Source organism: Protopterus annectens, chromosome 16.part0 (assembly GCF_019279795.1).
Source record: "Protopterus annectens isolate FY-2018-M chromosome 16.part0, PAN1.0, whole genome shotgun sequence".
Lineage (NCBI taxonomy): Eukaryota > Metazoa > Chordata > Ceratodontiformes > Protopteridae > Protopterus > Protopterus annectens.
In genome coordinates, this window is record NC_056750.1 from 675,891,869 (window position 1) to 675,911,940 (window position 20,072).

General features: G+C 39.2%; 1 protein-coding gene across 1 annotated transcript in view; it reads left to right on the forward strand.

Annotated features, from left to right (window-relative positions):
• Positions 1 to 20,072, forward strand: part of CACNA1B (calcium voltage-gated channel subunit alpha1 B) — a 3,578,581-nt gene that overhangs the window by 46,460 nt on the left and 3,512,049 nt on the right. The window lies entirely within an intron of this gene.

The following is a 20,072-nucleotide window of genomic DNA, read 5'->3' on the forward strand; positions in this document are numbered from 1 at the left end:
TCTTTAACAAAAAAACTCTAAAATATTTCATGTTTGTTGGAATTCTTTTAAAAATAGTAAAATCATTATGACAGAAAAAGGTCAGATGTTATGGTTTGAAATTGGGCATGAAATCATTTTAATGTTATGTAAATGCGTAACTAAATCATTTAAAATAAAAACTTTATCAAATGATTGCATACTGTGTCTATTTGAGAAATGAGTATAGTGAAGAGACTCTCTATGAATTCTTTAGTCTTTGAGTATATTAATAAAATGTATTAATGCTTTAGCAGTAGCAGGTATTTTATATTTACCCTTTGTATTAGTATCCCCTTCTTATACAATTAAAGCCCTCAGCTATAATTAAAGAACTTTTGGAATATTGAAGTATCTGATCTAACTGGATTTTAGCTGTTTTAACACCTAAAGCAGGTATCCAATATATAGTCAGGAGTAGAAAGGAGAGGAATAGATCTTATTAAAATATTAACTAAATAAAACATGCCTTTATCATCACTATAAGAATTTATAATGTGAGGTATAGGTAATGAATTTTTCCACAGAATAGCTACCTTTTTTAATTGAGAGCTAACTGATGCTGTATATTGTTTATTATGAATATCTTTTGTTTAAAAGGTGTGTTTCTTGAGCAAATACAACCCGAGGTAAGAATAGGTTTAGATATTTATAGAAACTAGCTCTTTTACAGCCATTTATTCAGTCAATTTATATTAATTGATAAACACTTCAAACTTTTCATCTATTAAAGTCTATCTGTTGATTTATGTAAGTTTTTCTGAAGTGTGTGACAAATCCTACAAAGACCACTAGAGAGACTCGTGTAAGTTATTAATAAAAGGGTGAGTTTTTTTAGAATCGTTAGAAAAAATAGAATTATTTGTAGACACCAGAATAAAAACATTTAAGTCAAGAACTATATAACACAACATTCTAACCATCCAATCCCTCATAGAATAAATAACTCAATACCTAGGCAGTAAATCAATTTAAGTCGTGCTGTCTAAAAAAATGAATACTGTAAAACTCTACCACCCAAAATCTATGCTTTGTATAAAAATATCACAAAGAATGTCTAGTAATAGTTTGTGTGATTAGTTAACTCTCTTGTAAATGTTCCACTTTAAAATTGAAGATTATATAAGAAGACTATTATATAGCAAATGTTTATATGAAACTGATTATTAATTTTATAATGTAATCCCTGAAATATTTAATAATAAACACAGCAGTATATAACTGCATATAAATAATCTAACTCTAAAAGACTTAAAAATGTCAAAAACTAGTAAATCAAATAAAACAAGTAAAACTTATTAACTTTTATATATCACACATACATAAGGTCAAAACTACATAAGTGTTCAATTATATATTTTGTTAGGTAACTTGAAGATGTTTTCTTGCTGTTATATTGACTTGTAGACGATTTAGGTTCAAAAAATTAATCATGTCTCTCAAAAACTTTGGCACTTTTAACTGCTTATTTTACAATTTGCCAGTGTAAGACCTGTTTCATCTTTATAAATATCTACTATATTGTTGTTCTCCTACATTAATAATGTTTCATATCATTAGTTTAAATTTTGTCATATATTTGTTTAAGAATATCCTTCTTTGCTTCTATTAAGTAATTAAAGCAAGGTTACATATTCATTTAATTAATTTAGGTTTCCCAAATTCATATTGTTACAATTCAAATAGATACTCAAATGTCATTAAATAACTTGAGAAAAGATCTTATGAAGGAGGAGAGAAAAGAAAAAAAAAACTATTTACAAAACCATAAATTGCCTTGCACATGTTGCTGTACATTTTGTTTTCAATTATGTCCTTAATTTGACTGTTAAGGGAAGATGAAATCCATTATTATTTTCTGTGACAGCATTTCACTTTTATACAACAAAGTACCAGTAACATATTGTAGGAACCTCCATGGTCTGTTACTAACCAAATCTAGTGGGGTTATCTTTATAACATTCATATCATAAAAATGTGCATTGAAGTAGTAAATAAAACACTGTATTTCTCAAGAGACATACAAATTCTATTATAACACTATCACTTTTAACCTGTACCAGAAAATATTAGCAGCATTGTATATGGAGTTCTTAGTAGTCTACTAAACATTTTATACTCCTGAATTTTTTCAGATAAACTTTAGTGTCTGAGTAAGAACAGTATATTAAATATAATGCAGTGTAGAGATATGAATAATGAACTTTACAGCAAAATAAGATTTACTTTGAGTAAGGCGGCATATAATATATTTTCAAAAAAAGACTAGTTTCCAGCTGTCTTGATGTCCCCCTTCATTTGTACTACATTTTAACTAGAACAGATCTTGGTCTTAAATTTCTCACACTGTTGCTCAGTATAAAGAGTGAGTCCAGAAAATACATTTGTAGGCATTAATTCCCTTAGAAGTTTGTTAATAACCAAAGACCAACCCTAGATCAAGTCATGCAGTCTGCCAATCCCAGAATAAAGATGATTCACTTTAAAGTCAATTCAGTTTAAGCAATTGGAAATCCCCAAAACAATTCCATAAAAGTATTTATTTTCCAAGGTCACAGCACTATCAACATTATTGATAATAATCATGGCATGACTAGATAATGCTGTGCTTATTTTGGTTCTAATAGCTGAAGGACCTTCAGTTTAACAGTTGTAAGATTCCCTACCAGCTATTAATTATCAGAAAGGTATTGATGTCCTTTACCCCTTGGCATAGTAATGAATCTTTTACTTTGGCTCAGATAATCCATGTTTATTTAGTTTATTGGTGACAAAGATGTCTTGGGTATATAGGGTTGGGAAGAGTTACAGCATCTAATGCCTGCTTTGTATCCTCAGGAGAGGAAAAAGTCAAGGCATTTGACACTGAATACTGCTAAGGGTTCTTGAAGTATAGCTCTCCTACAAGTTAACTCGTACTGTATCAGGCCAGGGAGAACAGGAGATGTATGGCACCAAACACACCTCTGTCTCCAATCCGGTAGCCAGGTGAGTCTGATTAGGTAGCCCAAGGTAAGCAGGAGAGCCCACTCAGAACTTGAGGCTGACTCATTCACTATACCATATGATTTGTAGGGCCTTTACCTACCTTTGAACTACCTCACATCCACTACAGCAGAGTGAATAGGGTTTAAGTATTAAAGTTAATTGTAATGAATATTGGGGGTGAGGTCAAAAAAAGAAAGCACTGTGAGATTGTGAGCCAATGTTGAAAGTCTTCTAAATCACCAAATGATAAGTGTTGGATGCTGCCAAAGCCTATATGGCACAAAAATCTGAAACCTGAGAACTTCTGAAAAAAATAAACTTGATGAGATTGAAATGGGGCAACAATAAACATGAATATATTGGCAAATTAACTAAAATTGATGTATATCTTTCATTTCACATCCTATAATCATCAAATACTCTACTATGGGCAATAATCCTGTAAAAATGTAGTAAACATCTTAATAAAGAATTGTCCAAAGCAGTGCTCGGTTACAACCCTAAAAATAATATAATCAGACTCCAAACCATTTAACAGTGCGTTGTTATAATCTTGTGCTCCGATTGCAAATTTCAAAAATAAATGTGGCTCACCTCATCACTAAGGGCTTTTCATCCAGAAAAAAAGGAGGTCATTGTCCCACTGTACTCATCCCTCATTGGACCCATTATAGAATACAATGCCCTGTTAGGTATGTACCTCTCAAGACATCTGCAACAACTGGAAAGGCTGCAGAAATACCTGACTAAAAGAATCACAGGCCAAAAGCACATGCTCTATGCTGACTGTCTAAAAACAACTCCACTTATATTCTGTTGCATATCATCTACTCAGAGGCGATCTCTGCTTAACATACAAGGCCATGTCAAACCCAGAGCTGTTGGACATGCTACACTTAAAGAAATCCCAATTCCTCAGAAACGCACACTACAGGGAAGTAAACCTCGTCATCGCAATGAACAAAACATGCTGGAGGGATAGGTTCCTGTCCCAGAAACTCCCCAGACTCTGGAATAGACTGCCCATGCATGTCAAGCAGAGTGCTTCTTTGGCCCTCTTCAAAAAGAACCTTGATGATTGGATTGGAGATAGGAAATTCACCCCAGGGATCACGTCAGTTGCCCTATTAGATGGGTCCAGGGAAGTAAATACTGTGGGAAGAAAAAGCCAGGGAATTGTTATGGCTAGGCTTGTATAGGCCCTAGGACCAATAGCTTAGTACCAACCTATAAACCTATGAAATGGAAATTAGCTAGTTTTATGAGGATCTGCTGCAACATTAGGAAATATCGTCAAAAATGTCACCTTCACCATAGTTGATTGTGTAACTAAGGTAGGTAAACAAAGTACAACTGTAATTATAATAAAAAAAACATTTTATCCCAGTTGAATCTGAAGTTTAAAAACATGGGTCTAACTTTTGAAGCTCCAAATATGCTTTATGATGCATGAAAATTCATATTTAGAATTTCTTTGTTTATTGGTACATATTTATCAGATACACATTTGTTTATTTATATCCTGTCATATTTCAACAAACACTTGTCATGACAATGTTAAACAGTATTGCTATGTTTCCTTATAGTTCTTAAATATAAATTTTTTGATGATTACACCTTTTCCTATCATTTGACTCAACATCTCCTTATTCAAAACCATAACCATTAGACCCACTACTAAGCTGCTACTTTTCCAATGTGGGCAACTGTTAGGGGACGTTCTCATAAAAAGAAAGGGTCTATATTAGATCAGCGAATGCTTAAAAAAGCCAACGCTGATTGATCAAACTTATGTAAGCGAAAGCTTACAGTTTCGAACTGTCAGATCAGCGATTTTTTTTCCTAGGGAAAAAAATCACTGATCCAAAATGCAACACAAGCACACCAAACAAACTGCAATCCACACACATACACCTAAAATCTGACACCTAACCCTACACTAAACTATACACACACCACTAACTATCCACTTACCTTAACCCGAACCCTAACCCTAGGGTCCATCACTATCACACACTCACCCGCTCCCTAACCCGAACTCACCTAACCCGCCCTAAACCTCATGTCCTCACAATCGCACACTTACCTGAATCCGACCCGTAACTTTCCACCACAGCACTGAAAATACAGAAGCAACGGAAATGGACAACCAAATTCTTTCCCTAGGAAAAAATGCAGGTTTCTGTTGCTTTGATATTTTAAATATTTGCTTAAATAAGTTCAATCAATCAGCGTTCGCTTTTTTAAGTGTTCGCTGATCTAATATAGACCCAAAAAAAGCCTTCAAACAAGATTTCAATGTACCATGTAATGTAACTAAAGAAAACTGCACAGAGTTAAATTGAAAATACAAATTTGGAAATGCATGCTTTTTCAAGATCAAACCATGTGGATTCATTGCTTTATATATAGGATTAGACAGTCTCTGTTATACAGTAACACTTTAGACTTTATTAGTAAGGACTGGGAACCAAAAGCTTTATTATCTCCATAAAACCTAAAATTAAATATTTGTGCATAGCAGATGGCAATCTGCATTATAAAAAAAGTAGGCCGTTATCTATTAACCAATTTGATATGGAAGTCTTCAATCTATAATTAGAAAAGCAGACTGTAATGGTTGCTATTTCCTGGTCATGCCCCTTGCTGATTGTAACCAAGGAAACACTTGCATAAATAAAAGTTTGCCAGGACTTTAAAATGGCTCAGCTGGCAGAAAAATCATGCATCTCTTTGAAATCAGCTGTTATTTAAAAGATCCATTCAACCAGCAAAGTGAACAAGCCACAATTCACATTGATCTCCCAAACTCCAGCTGCACCTCAAACCAATTGGATTATAAAACTACCATTCCACCCTGGCTCCACACAAAACAGACTGCACAAAGCACACGCAAAAAAAGAAAAAAAAATCTCAATTTCTCTTCTATCAAAGCCAATCCCAGACACAGTGCAAATACATCTCAACCCAGGTCAGATCCACACTTGACAAAAAACCAACAACGTTCCAACAAATCAAGATGCCCATACCATCTGAATACATCAAGCCATCCATTCACAGACTAACAACAGCAGACAAATGGAACAAGCAAAATCCGTAACAACCACCCACACACTAACCTCTTCTCAACTCGAGCAACAAAGCAGACACAACCATCCATCATAGAAGTACAGTGAAATAAACCTAGAACAAGAAGTCACTTTATCCTCCAAGATCCTTTAAAAAACCCAGGCATCATCACTTCTCAAGTGAACAATTCCCCGACTGTCCATCACTAGCCTGAATATCGATGACACAGTAAATATTATGGCATTTGCAGCAACTTGGGAATGTAATGTCCTACAGTCCACAAAACACAGGAACTAAGCTATAGTCAGCAAAGCTGTAGTCAGCAAAATTATCTGTGCCAGGCTTTTTTTCCCGTTTCTCTCTCTCAAAAATATGCTTCATAGTAAAACAAGAGGAAAAAAGTACTGCACAAGGTTTCACTTTGTGAGATGCAAACAAAACAATAACTGCCACCAAGTTCTATGAGATCATTATATCAAAATCAAAGAAACCAGCTTAATAAGATCTTTACCAATAATTAGAAAAGCTGCATTAGCTTTTAATGACTATGGTTTGTATCAAAACAGAACTGGCAATAAAAAAAATCTGTTGGTTACTATATTTATCAACAGACTATCCAAGCAAACATCACTTAAAAGTTTTTTCAAGGTGTCAGTTAAGACTGTAATATATTAAGAAAGCTATAAAAGGTGAAGTAATTAAATATAAGGTGTATAAAGTTACCTCAAAATTGCTGAGTTATAATTTTCTTCGGATTAAATGATACATTAGGTAGATATAATAAGAAGGAACATAGAAAAAAAAGACTGATCAAACATTAAATGGATACTGCTTGAAGCTTTATAATGAAGATTTAGATTTCATTTTTCTTTCAACTACTACTACTTTTCTTGTGTTTTCTAGCCATTTCTCTCCGCCAATCTTTTCAGTGAACTGATACTCCAATCCATTTCTTCAGGTTGCTCTGACTTTTTTTTAGCTTTTAGGTAAGAAAATGCAGAGTCTGTATCTTCAAAAGTTCTTGTTTCATCCTGAAGAAATACACTTAGTCTAGCTGGAAAGAACAAGTTGACTTTGATCTGTTTTTTTCTTTAGTTCATTAATAATAGACATAAATTATTTTCTTTTGGAAATAACTGTAGGTGAGTAGTCATTATCAAACCTTATTATTTTCCCATAAAGTTTGATGGGAGGTTTGGACCATGCTGTTTTGAGAAACAGCTCTTCATCAAGTGATGAAAAAATCTTAAATTCACAGATCTTGGTGTGGAATTTTTATCAAGAGTCACTGTGAGAAGAAATCTGTGTGCTCTCTCACTTCCATAAGACATTGCTTCAATGGCAGCCAGGACGTTAAAGTTTAATATGTTGTTCCCTTCAATTTTCTCTGGAAGTCCAAAGATCCTGATATTATTTCTATGTGATCTGTTCTCCAGGTCATCCAGTTTGGCCAGCAGGAGTGTATTTTGTTTAAATAAAAATTCTGTGTTGTGTTTATCCTTGGATAGTCTTTTTTTCCCATATCATTTTAAAGATTCTTCCATTGCAGAAATTTGAAGTTTTTGTTGACTAAGTGACTCTTGAAGTAATTCCATCTGTTTGGTACATCTGTCCATGAAGTTTCTAATTTTCTTTCCATTTTATCCATTTTCAGAGAACTCCTGTATATTAGTTAGAACTATTTGAAGCTCCTCCTTCAATGCAGTGTAATGAGAGTTAGTTTTACTGTGACACATCTTGCATGAATGAGGTAAGTTCTTTCAAGTAGCTTTTTGACAGGAAAATGGAGGTATTTCTAAATGATTTTTATATATTCTTGAAGGGAATAATTTTAAATTAACTGTTTTATATAAAAACAAAACAAACAAAAAAAAAAACATAGGAATAAAATTTCCTGTCAGAAATATGTTGAGAACAGAAGAGCTGAAGAATTCTGCTTCTATCCCTTCAGCATCCTTGACGTGCACCCTAGAAAATGCAGTTGTGTGAGTGCACTCAACATAATGAATTTTAGATGATAGGTAGTTGTAGCAGTATTACTTGGCACTGGCATTAGGAATCACCGGAGCTACACTGTTTTTGGACATTTTTTATAGTTGTATGACTTCCTTGTCTACTAACGTATAAATGATGTATGACACAATTGACATAAGTGAGACTAACATCTATTTAGAGCAGCCCTTCTGCACAAAAATCTGCAGTAATGCAGTATACGTGTAAAAAAAAAAAAAAAAAAAAAAAAAAAAGTCAGTAAAATTAGGTTAATAGTATTTTGCTCAAAGAGTAGAGTAACTTGCATTGATTTAATGCCAGTAATAAGCCAACAAAACAATTTAAACTGTATAAAGAGGACACAGGGTAGCTATTTGTGGTAACCTCTTTGCTATAGTGACAATATTTACCCAGATGTTTTACTTTGGGGAGGGTCACTGTAGCAGTAACTCTCAGTTTAGGAGTACTGTCCAAACAGTGTTAGGAAATCAAGGAGGGTATTCAGTTAAGGGACCCTCTGTAGCACAGCAATGCTGCAACCTTTCCTGTCTCTAGACTGAGCCACTGACTTGAATGTTTAGTAAACATGCCAACAATCTCAAAATATATTAAAATGTGATGCAGGACATGCTTCAATCTCATTACAGTGAATTTTCAACATTTTTTGTAATCTGTCATAACATAAGTCAGTGCAGTAGGTCACCTGTTTTCTTAGTTTTGAGTTTGAGATATGTTTGTATTTTATCAGAGGGTATTGGAACACTGCTGCAGAATCTTACTCAGTCATTACAGTGAAACAAAAAATGTTTAATAGGCTGTCCTTATTTTGCATTTCATTAAAGAAATTTGATTAAATGTTATGAAATGCCTTGTTGTTGTCTTTCGGCTTTTCCCAGTTAGGGGTCGCCACAGCGGAACTCCGGTCCACTAATGATTGGCAGTAGATTTTCACAAATGCCGAGGTGCCAGCTCGATGTTCAACCTTCAACGAAGGCATGCCCATTTACGCATGTCTTTCAAACATCCACCCAACCGCGGGGAGGACATGCACACTCCACACAGAAGGCACTCCCCGCACTCCAGCCAAGAATCGAATGGGAGAACCTCTTGCTGTGAGGCAACAATGCTACCGCTGCACCACCATGTATAGCATCAAAATAGTCTGAAAATCCAAAGTAAGCAAAAGATTTTTCTCATCTTATTTGTAAAACATTAGCAACTGAACTGCCTGGTTGTGAGAAATAGAGACCACTTCATTCATACATAAAGAATTTAGTATTTTTAAAGATACTCACTGTGGAGGATGGTGTTCATATTTTTTACTCGTTAATGCTAAAAAGTTCTGAAATCTTCCTGCTAGATTAAACTGCTGCTAAGAAAATGTCTTTCTCTGAAAGATACTTCATATTCCTTACTCTTCTAGCTCATATGGAAGAAAAATTAGCTTATCTAGCTGTAGCGCACCCGCAGGTGTAGCTGAAGTAGATATGGGTTCCTTCCTACCTGACTCTGGTGACACCCCAAGGTGGCAAGGTATAACAGATTTTATTCTAGATGACACTTTAGTTTTAAAGGGCAATAACACAACAACAAACAAGTTATTTCAACAGTGCACTAGTTAGCAGTAAGGCAGAGTGAGATATGCGTGTAATAAAACCATACATTTACCCCTTTCCCAGAACTCAACCGAAAAGATCTTGACATTCAAACATGCACACACAGGCAATATCAATGAGCAGTAAAGCTTTTATAATGCACCAATACAAACACGGAAAAAAATGCAATGTCATTGAGGGGGGGAAATAGGGTTATAATACAACAGTACAGATATGAAAAATATGCAATGTCATTTAGCAATAAAGTGTCTTTAAGGCAACAGTACTAACACCCTCTATCCCCTAGACCCATCTAAACAAACCAACTATGAGAGACACTATTGTACCCTGTTCAGTGTCTAGTGACTATTTACAGTCCTACTGCTGGCATGATGGGGCCCAAAGTTGGAGCTCATATGGATCCCAGCTATTTGTAATCCAGAAAGCATTTAGGGGGGAATGCACAATCTTATAAACGTATAACAAAATGACAGCCAAAAGCCTCTCACCACTCCATTGAGAAAATCCCAGTGACTAGGCACCGCAGTTCCTCCAATGAGAAAAAATGGAAAAAATCACCCGCCAGAACTCTGGTAGTCATCTATGGCATCTCTGCACTAGGCCCAAGGGAACTCCTTTTCTTGCTGAATCATATGGAGGCGTGGAACTACTGGTTTCAGAATCTCTCTCCTGAATCCACAAAATACCATCATCCAGGATTTCAGCAAGAGACAAGACACAAACTGATACCTCACTTGTCTGTCCCAAAACACTAGAAGAAAAAAAATCCAGTCATGCTGCAAGGCCCTTTTCCCTTAAGCTAGTCTTTCAGTCTTCCCTCCTTCAGCTAGTGTTCCAGTCTCCTCTCTTTCACTTTCAAAATTCTTTTATATTCCTGAAAAGGAGCTCCACCCTGTGGTATAATGGAAAACTGTAGTCTATTACTTCTACAATGAAATACAGTGGGAGCTATACTCTTCCCCCATCTTAAAAATCTTGGATCCCCCCAAGTCAAAGGTAGATTAGGAGCAAAATATTTACAAGCAGTAATGCACCATCAGCTGACTAATATTTTTGCATACCTCCCACCAAGGGCAATCGACATTATGCTTAACTTGGGACTGAGGTGTCACCAATGGAGCAGGAGGCATACGGGTCATGGGTGCAGACTCTCCGATGAGCTGTGGTCACAGGTTCCTGTGTACTATGTCCCAAACTGTCATGTGTAAGTCTCTGAGGGGGCCGAATCAGTCTCTGCAGTTTTGGTTCGGGAGAGACAACTAAGGAATTTTGCTTGGAAGGTTTGCCACTCACAGCACATTCAATGTCCAGTTATTCTGTAGGCATTTTATCTACTTCTAAGATCTCCTCTTGTATAACTTCACTTTTTTTTTCCATAACGGTACAACGGTCCTCAGCACTATTTTCTGAAGTTTGCATAGCAGGGCCTCCAGCAGTATCAGGTTCTGCAAGAGGTACAGAAACACCACTTAGTCTGTTGTCGGGTCTGGGCTGTTCAAAATGATAAGGAATGAATTCCAGTGCATTTACATTGAGATTACAGCCCATGGGGTCTTGAACATCCTCATAAAAAAGCCCACTGAAACCCCAATCATTGTCACTGTCCTCCTCACTTTCAGCAGGAGGAAGCATGGGCTCTTGAACATTGGAGAGGATATTTCCTCTCCGTCTTAGTCTTCTGGATCGCCTTGTGTTAGGCTTCCGCTCAGCCGTTCTGGATTCATGAGTCTCACTGATTTTTGCTAAAGGCATTAATTTGTTGCAATGCCAGGTTTTGATAGGTCCTCCTTTCCCCTCAGGGCAAACTTGGTAGACTGGGATATTGGGTAGCTGAGTACAAATTTAGGTAAATTTCAGACCCCCAGTGGTCAGCTAGTTTATGCTTTCCTTATAGACCCAAATTCCTCAAAAGGACTCTGTCCCCTGGTTGCAAGTCCTGCATCTTCACTTTCTTGTCATAGTGAGCCTTGTTTCACTGATGTCTTTGTCCTGTTGATTTTTCAGCTAGCTCATAGGCCTGTCTGAGGTTCTACTTGAGTCTCTCCACATAACTTCTATGAGATCACACTGGTGTATCCTCTGCTGTGACTCCAAAGGTGACATCAACAGGAAGACTAGCTTCTCTTCCAAACATTAGGAAGCAAGGTGAGAACCCTGTAGCATCATTTTTAGTACTGTTGTAAGCATGCACCACTGTGGCTACATGTATACTCTATTGACTCTTCTCAGCAGATCATGTCCCCAACATATCTAATAAAGTTCTGTTGAAACGCTCTGGCTGTGGATCCCCTTGAGGATGATAAGGAGTGGTGCGACTATTTTGAACTCCCAAAAGAGTGAGTTGTTCATGGACAAGCTTGCTTTCAAAATCACATCCTTGGTCAGAGTGTAGCCTCTTTGGCAGGCCATAGTGTACAAAGAACTTCTCAACTAGTAGTTTCACCACTGTAATAGCTTTCTGATCACGAGTGGGAAATGCTTGAGCGTATCGGGTATAGTGGTCTGTTACCACCAGCACATTACTGATCCTGCCTTCATCTGATTCAATGCATAGAAAATCTATACAGACCAGTTCCATGGGTCCACTGCTCTCCATTTGACCGAATGAGCCAGCTCTGGTAGGCAGAGTCTTTCTCTGAATGCAACAAAGACATCTATGACAATAATCCTCAACACCTTGCTTCATGCATGGCCAGTAGAACCTGTCTTGTACCAGACCCATACTTCTGTCATAACCAAGATGACCATGTTCATCATGCAATGACTGGAGTATTACTTCTCTATACTTCTGAGGAAGCAACAATTGCCACTTTTCACTGCCTAGTGCACTAGGAGATCTCCTATACACTAGTCTATTCTGTATCTGGAGTCTGTCCCATTCTTTGGCCAAAAGTTTGGCCAGAGGATGAATGTCTGTGCGAAGCATATCAATTTGTTCTCTAAAGCAGCTACCACCAGCTGACCCAAGGGGTCTTCTCTTTGATCTTTCCTAAGGTCACTGTTACTTAAAGGTGGTAGCGATTAAAGCCTATAAAGTGACCAGATTACAATAAGCTTTGGGTATGCTTGCTGCAGACAGACCCAACTAGTGTGCTGATAGCAGGTTGCTATCTGACGCGCACCTCTCACCCCTGGCGCTGGAATTTCCACCCATTCATTGTCTGGGTGTAAATCTCCATGAGGTCTTCTGGACAGACCATCAGCATCTCCATTTTAGTGTCTTGGGTGATATTTCAAACTTAACTTATAGTTTTTATAGAGCTGCCATCCATCTGTGGCCAGTAGCATCTAGCTTTGCAGTGGTCTGGATGTATGTCAGAGGATTGTTGTCAGTCTGCACTTCAGATTCAACCCCATAGAGATAGTCATGCAGCTTGTCCACTACCGCCCACTTTAAGGCAAGGAATTCCAACTTGTGCACAGGATAGTTTCTTTCTGTTGGGGATAAACTCTGATTGATAAAAGCCACAGGTCTCAGCTTCTTATCATACTCCTGGTAAAGGACTCCCCCTGAGCCATCCCTGCTAGCATCCACATGTAAAGAGTATGGCTTTGTTGCGTCTGCATATGCCAGCACAGGGGCATGTGTGAGGCAATACTTAAGCTGTTCAAATGACTTTTCACACTCAGGAGTCCAGCAACTCTCAAGTTCTTTAGAGCCTCTTAATCCCTTAGGCTTCTTTACAAGGATATTTTCATCTGTTTCATCTGCTTTCTCATCATTTCAGAGCAAATAGTTGAGGGGTCTTGCTATATTTGAAAATCTTTCCACAAACCTATAGTAACTGCAGAACCCCAGGAAAGATTGCAACTCTGTGATAGTTTTGTGTCTGGGCCAAGATGTCACAGCTTCAACTTTGCTGGGATCTGTGGATATCCCATTTGCAAACACTACATGCCCCACATAGGTCACTTTGTCCAATGCCAACTTCAGGCCTTCCTTCTCAATGCTGTCCAATGCTTTCATCGCTATTTCTTCATGCTCCTCTAGACTAAGACTTCCAGGAGATGCATGTCTCCAACTGTTCTTTCCATGATTCTCTGGAAAGTTGCAGGTGCATTTGATAAACCTTGAGGTAGGCGATCAAACTCAAAAATTCCCAAGGGGGTGATGAAGGCAGTCTTCTCTATCTTCTGGGTGCATAGGGGTTTGATGGTATCCACTCCTTAAGTCTAGAACACTGAACCACTTACTGCCCACCAGGCAATTTAGAGCATCTTCAATCTGGGGAGTTGAGTACTGGTCTGGAATGCTTCGCTGATTGAGTATGATGGTCAACACACATGCAAATTGACCCATTCTTTTTCCTCATAATGACAATGGGAGAGGCATATGAACTTCTTGACTCTTGAATTATTCATGCGGCTTTAAGTTCTTCCAAGTGTCCTCCAGGTCTCCCGGAACTACTCTTCTGGAATGTTCCCTGAAAGGCCGGTCCTATTTCACTCTTATTCAGTGTTCTGCACTCTTTGCACAGCCCACATCCAGTTCACTGGTAGAAAACAATTTTTCTTTTTCATTAGTAGCTCTTTAACTCTGGTTACCCACTCAGGGGGCAAGAGGCCACCTCCTATATCAATATCTTCCAGCTTCAACTCGTTAGCCCTGCTCTCGTTCCTTGTCAACACAGAAGCAGGTAAGGGAGTGGCAGCATAAACATTTCCCAAATGCACTTGTGAGCACAGGACAATGGGAGTATTTCCTTTATTCTTCAACCTCACATGTAAAGTGTCATAAGGATGCTTTAACTTGTCCACAGGCCAGACCTCTGGAACTAGTTCCAGCCCCAGTGGCAAGTCACTTTCTGGATACATTTCCATCATGAGATGAGAGAACTGTTTGTCCACACATCCTCACTTTGGCACTCAAACAGGTGACCTGACCAGGATGAATTATATGTTCTTTCCCAGACAGGGTCCATACATGACCAGTTTCATCCTTCTTACTATCCTTCTCCCTTTGAAGGGCACAAAAAGCTGGTCTCAGAAGAGGATGTGATGTTTGGTGTTCCTGGGTCAACTGAGGCATTGGCATTCTTCTGACGAGATCAGTATTATTTATTTTACATTTGTTAACTGGGGGTGTCTGAGCCAAAAAGGCCCTTTTTCAGCAGAGGCCCGGGGAGAAAAGCTCCACATAGAAAAATTACAGATACATTGTTATTTAGACATGATCAGTATACACACAAATTACAAAAGACATGTTTTTACAGTGATATGCAGCATATCAACAGTTACAGTGGAGAGAACAAACAAAAAAATATTAATTTCAAAATAAAGGTAATTAATAGATTTGTGGTGTACAGCTGAAATTTGGAACATAGGTAGAATACATATATAGTACACAGGTACAGTACATACATTGTAGATTAGCCAGTGTTTGTGAATAGTATGTGTACCTTATCCATTTTCACTAGCCTGGGGAGCAATCATGGCACTGCCAACTTTGCTTGAGATGTTGCCTGATGAGGTCTTTAAAGGAGGCTTTGGATGATGTGTTTTGAATGCTAGTGGGGACAGAGTTCCATTTTTTTAGCCACTGAACTACTATATAGTGCATCTCCAAAGCTATTGTAGCTGTTGGTGACTTCTAGTAGTAGTTTGCTTGATGATCTAAGAGGCCTTTTGGCTGAGTGATGTTGTACTAGGTTTTTGAGGGCAGGACACTTATTGGGGAGGTAACAGATCGAATGACAGTGGCAGAGCTGATTTTAGGTTAGGAGGTTGGGCAGTTCAAGCCAGTGGAGCTGTCTCAGAGCAGTACAGTGATGAGTTCTATATGAGCAATTTGCAGCAAAGCGGTCAATTCTTTTATAGCAGGCTTCCATTTTGCTTAGTTCAGTTTTGTTGAGATTAGTCAGAATGGGAGATGCATAGAGTAGGGTGAATAGAAGTTGGGAGCGGAGCGAGCAATGGCTGATCTTGTGCTGTTGGTAAAAAATGGTTTGATTTGGTAGAGTGACCCCAGTTTGGCATGTACTTTTTTAATAGTTAAGTTGAGATGACTATCAAATTTTAGGTGGGAGTCTATGGTTATTCCCAATAGCTTAGCCTGTGCCACTGGAGTGATTTGAGTAGCATTTGAGGAGTAGATAGTGAATTGACTGTTATCATCATAAGCTGAGTTTTCTTTAGACTGAGGATAAGTTGGGCTTTGGGAAGGTAGTTTTCAATGTCAAGAGAATGCTAGTTGAGTTGTTTGCAGGAGGGTGGGAATGTTTTGTGCAGCACAGATTAAGGTAGTGTCATCTGCATACTGAATGATAGATGCATGCTGTGTGGAGGTAATTTGTGAAGATGGTGAATAATAGTGGTCCTAAGATTAGAACCCTGTGTGACTCTTACAGTTATGGTCAGCTGAGGAGAGAGAGAATTTTCCCATTTCACAGCTTGGTACCTGTCAGTTAAGTAGCTTTGGAACCAGGTAAGAGTGGAATTTGATAGGTGATATTGGTTTAGTTTGTTTAGCAGGTTTTGGTGTGAGACTGTCAAATGCTTTATCCAACAAAAGAGTTGACACCTGCAGGCCTTCATTTTTGAGACTGTTTACTGTGTCTGTGAAGCAGAGGAGGGCTGTAGTGGTACTTTGGGCAGGTCTGAAACCATGCTGAGTAGGTGACAGGATGTTGCTGTCTAGGAGATATTTTAGCATCTGGGTATGGATGCATTTTTCTAGGATTTTGGCCAGGGGGGAGAGTAAAGCAATGGGTCTGTAGTTAAGTTCAGTGGAGGTCCCGCCTTTATGTATGGATGTAACATAGGATATTTTCCAGAGTTTGGGCACATAGTTTTCAACAACTGATCTCTTTGAGAGTGGAGATTGGGATAGCAATAGCATCTGCTGTGAGTTTCAAGAAATAGCTGGGGAGTAGGTCAGCTGCTGTTGATGAGGTTTTTAGTTTGGAAAGCATGCTTTTGATTGAAGTGGTGGGAACTGTTTTGTGGGTAAAGCTTATATTAGTGTTATTTGTGTTGGGGCGATAGTGAGGAAGGAACTATTCTGTGATACTACAGATAGAATTGAGTTCACAAAGTGGGAGTTGAATTGTGTTTCGATGGGAACTTTAGTGTCAGGGGTGGTTGGATGTTCTTCGTCTTCCATTGCTGCAGTCCTGACTATTGGGGTATAGTCCGCGTCCAGTCGGCCCGAATACCAGAGTATAAGGCTGACGTCGGTCAGGGCGCATTAGACTGACGTCAGTACGTCAGGGTACTAATGCGCATGACCGACGTCATATCCTCAGTCTTTTTTGCCGCATGGTCCGATGCAGAAGCAGTTTTGCGAGTGCAGGTTGGCGTACTGAAATATTACCGAAACAGAGTTGGCTAAGTACCCCGTTGGGGAACATTTTGGTTTTTTCTTGCCTCAGTATTTTACCGGATGTCAGAAAAAGTGAATAACTGTATTTCTTGTGGGAAACAGATACCTCATAGGGATTATCATACCTTGTGTATACCTTGTTTAGGGCCTGAGCACGACGTTGTTGGTTGCCGCTCTTGTGCTAGGTTTAACAAACGCACTATTAAGAGGAGGTTAGACTGTGCCAGGTTAGTGTTTGGGAAGCGTTGCAATTATAAAATGCCGTCGGATGCTCCGTCGCCCGCTTCCTCAAGAAGCGCAAGGATAAAACTGTGAAGCCTAGGGTTGAGGAACCGGCAGTCCCGGACGTCGGTTCTTTAGAAACTCAGTGGAGCCGGAGGTTTTGCCAGGAGTTTCCAGGAGTCCCAGGCAGAAACTATACTCTTACAGGATGTGCCTTCTCAGGAGGTAGGCCAGGCTGAGGGGGCTTCTCAGGTGACTGTTCTTCCCTCTCTTCCCAAGGTAGTTAGAGCCTCTCCTTCTGTTGCCAAAACTTCTTTAAGAGGTAGGCCTAGTTCAGCTTCAGTGGGGGCTTCTCCTAGCATTTCGGGTTCTGTACCTAAGAAACATATGCTTAAAATGGCAGAAGATTTGATTACTATGATTAGGGGTTCTATGCCCCCGCCTGATAAGAGGCCTAGGGTGGAACCAGAGTTTGATAGTTTTGAACAGTGTTCAGAGGCTTCAGAATCTTCTGTGGAAGATATGCAGGAGTATCCCACTTATTCTGATTCTGATGTGGATGATTCCACTCCTACAGCTTCTCCGCCTGAGGATTTCTCATTTTCAGAGACTTTGCATTCCATGAGGGAGCACTTTAAATGGGAAGGCCAGGATTACTCTGATTCCAGGAAAAGGCTTAGGGAGTTCTTGTTTTTACCCCAGCATAGGCCTTTAGCTATTCCTCCTGTGTTGAATGTGGTGGAAGATGTTTTTTCAGAGGCTTCCCTGAACCCTGATTCTTTGCCTCCTGCTCCTGTTAAGCCTGATACAGTTTATAGGGTGCGTATAGCTCATAAATATTTGTTTAAGAGTCCTAGGGCGGACCCAGAAACTATTTCTCAAGGGCCTAAGGGTGTAAAGGCTTCTGTGGTTAAAAATCCTGTTCCCACTGATAAAGAGGCAAGGGCTTTGGATAGGTGGGGAAAGAAAGTGTATACTTCTTCCACTCTAGCCATGAGAGCTTTGAATTGTCAGTTTCACATGCTAAAATATCAGAATTATCTCCTTTCACAATTGAAATCTAAGGTGGATGCTTTGGCGGAAGGTATTGAGTGTAAAGAGTTGCTGGATTTGGTTCATGTGTCTGAACAAGTGGGTAAGCATTCTTTGCAATGTGGTTTTGATGCTGTACAGGCCTCCTCGAGGGTGGCTGCTACCAGTTCTGTTCTTCGCAGGCATGCCTGGTTGAAGGATCAGAATTTAGCTGAGCATGTTAAGATAAGGACAAAGCTAAGTCTATGCAAACTGTTAAAGATTTTTTGCAGGTGCAGCCACCGAAGTTTAGTAGAAATTGGCCTGCTAAGGGATGGACATATCCTGCTTACGATTCTCAGTCTAGGGGTAGGTCTAGACGTGGTAGGGGCAGGGCTCAAGGTTCTTTTAGGCCTAGAACAGGGAGTTCACCTGCTCAGACTTCTGGTGAGGGCAGGGGTCAGTCCTTTCGTAAACAGACCCAATGACCTGTCTTTTCAGCTGCCAGCAGATTCACGTTTGGCAGCTCCTTTGGGAGGAAGACTGTCTCTTTTCAAAGAAAATTGGGGTTTAATTACTCAAGACAAATGGGTGTTGGATATCATTCACCAAGGTTACAGATTTTATTTCCATACAATGCCCCCTTTCAAAGGCATGCCAGACGTTCCTTCTCCACAAAGAAAAGAGGCTCACAAGCAAGTTTCTCAGTTACTTCACATAGGGGCCATTCAGCCAGTCCCTGTATCAGAAAGGGGCCTAGGATTTTATTCTCGCCTGTTCCTTGTACCAAAGAAGGGAAACACGTGGAGACCAATTTTGGATTTATCTATCCTCAACACTTATCTGGACATTCCCAAGTTCAAGATGTTGACGTTACAACAGCTTTTACCTCTGCTGGGCAAAGATCACTGGATGGTAACTTTAGATCTCAAAGAAGCTTACCTTCATGTGCCTATAAGGCTAAGTTGCAGGAAGTATCTGCGGTTTCGAGCTGGAAATTCTCATTATCAGTTCTCTGCATTGCCCTTTGGCTTATCTACTGCGCCCAGAGTATTCACAAAGGTTCTGGCTCCAGTGATAGCTTACTTCAGGCTTCGAGGAATTCAAATCTATCCTTACTTGGACGACTGCCTGATTCTGGCTCAAGAAAAAGAAGTTCTTCTACAGCACCTGGAATATGTTATCGCAGTGCTAAGATGCCTAGGGTATTCTGTGAACGAAATAAAGTCCAGTCTAGTACCCTCTCAAGACATGTGCTTTCTGGGTGTGAGACTGAATACAGCAGCCCAGATGGCCTTTTAACCCCGGACAAACAAAAGAGTCTGTCACTTTACTTCCATCAACTATCTCATCAGTCCGTGCTGACTGCAAGGACAGTCCTTCAAGCATTAGGGTTCATGGCATCTTGTATTCTGGTGCTTCCCAATGCCAAACTGCATATGAGGAAGTTACAATGGTATCTCAAAATGTATGGACACAGCACTGCCAGGATTTGGACACTGTCATTCAAATAATACCTTGCCTTCAAAAGAATTCTTGTGGTGGGCTCAGGAATGTCACCTAAACAAGGGACTCTCTGTGACCCGGCCAGAGGCAAGTCAGATCTTAACGACAGATGCCTCGGACATTGCTTGCGGAGCTCATCTAAATGGAAAGTGGATACAAGACAAGTGGCCTGCCAGACTACAGCATCTACATATCAACATGAAAGAGATGTTAGCAGTCCAGTTTGCATTAATGGCTTTCAAGGAGTTACTTCTTCCAGGGCAGGTGTTGATTCTAACAGACAACACAACTGTCATGTGGTACATCAACAAGCAAGGGGGAACACATTC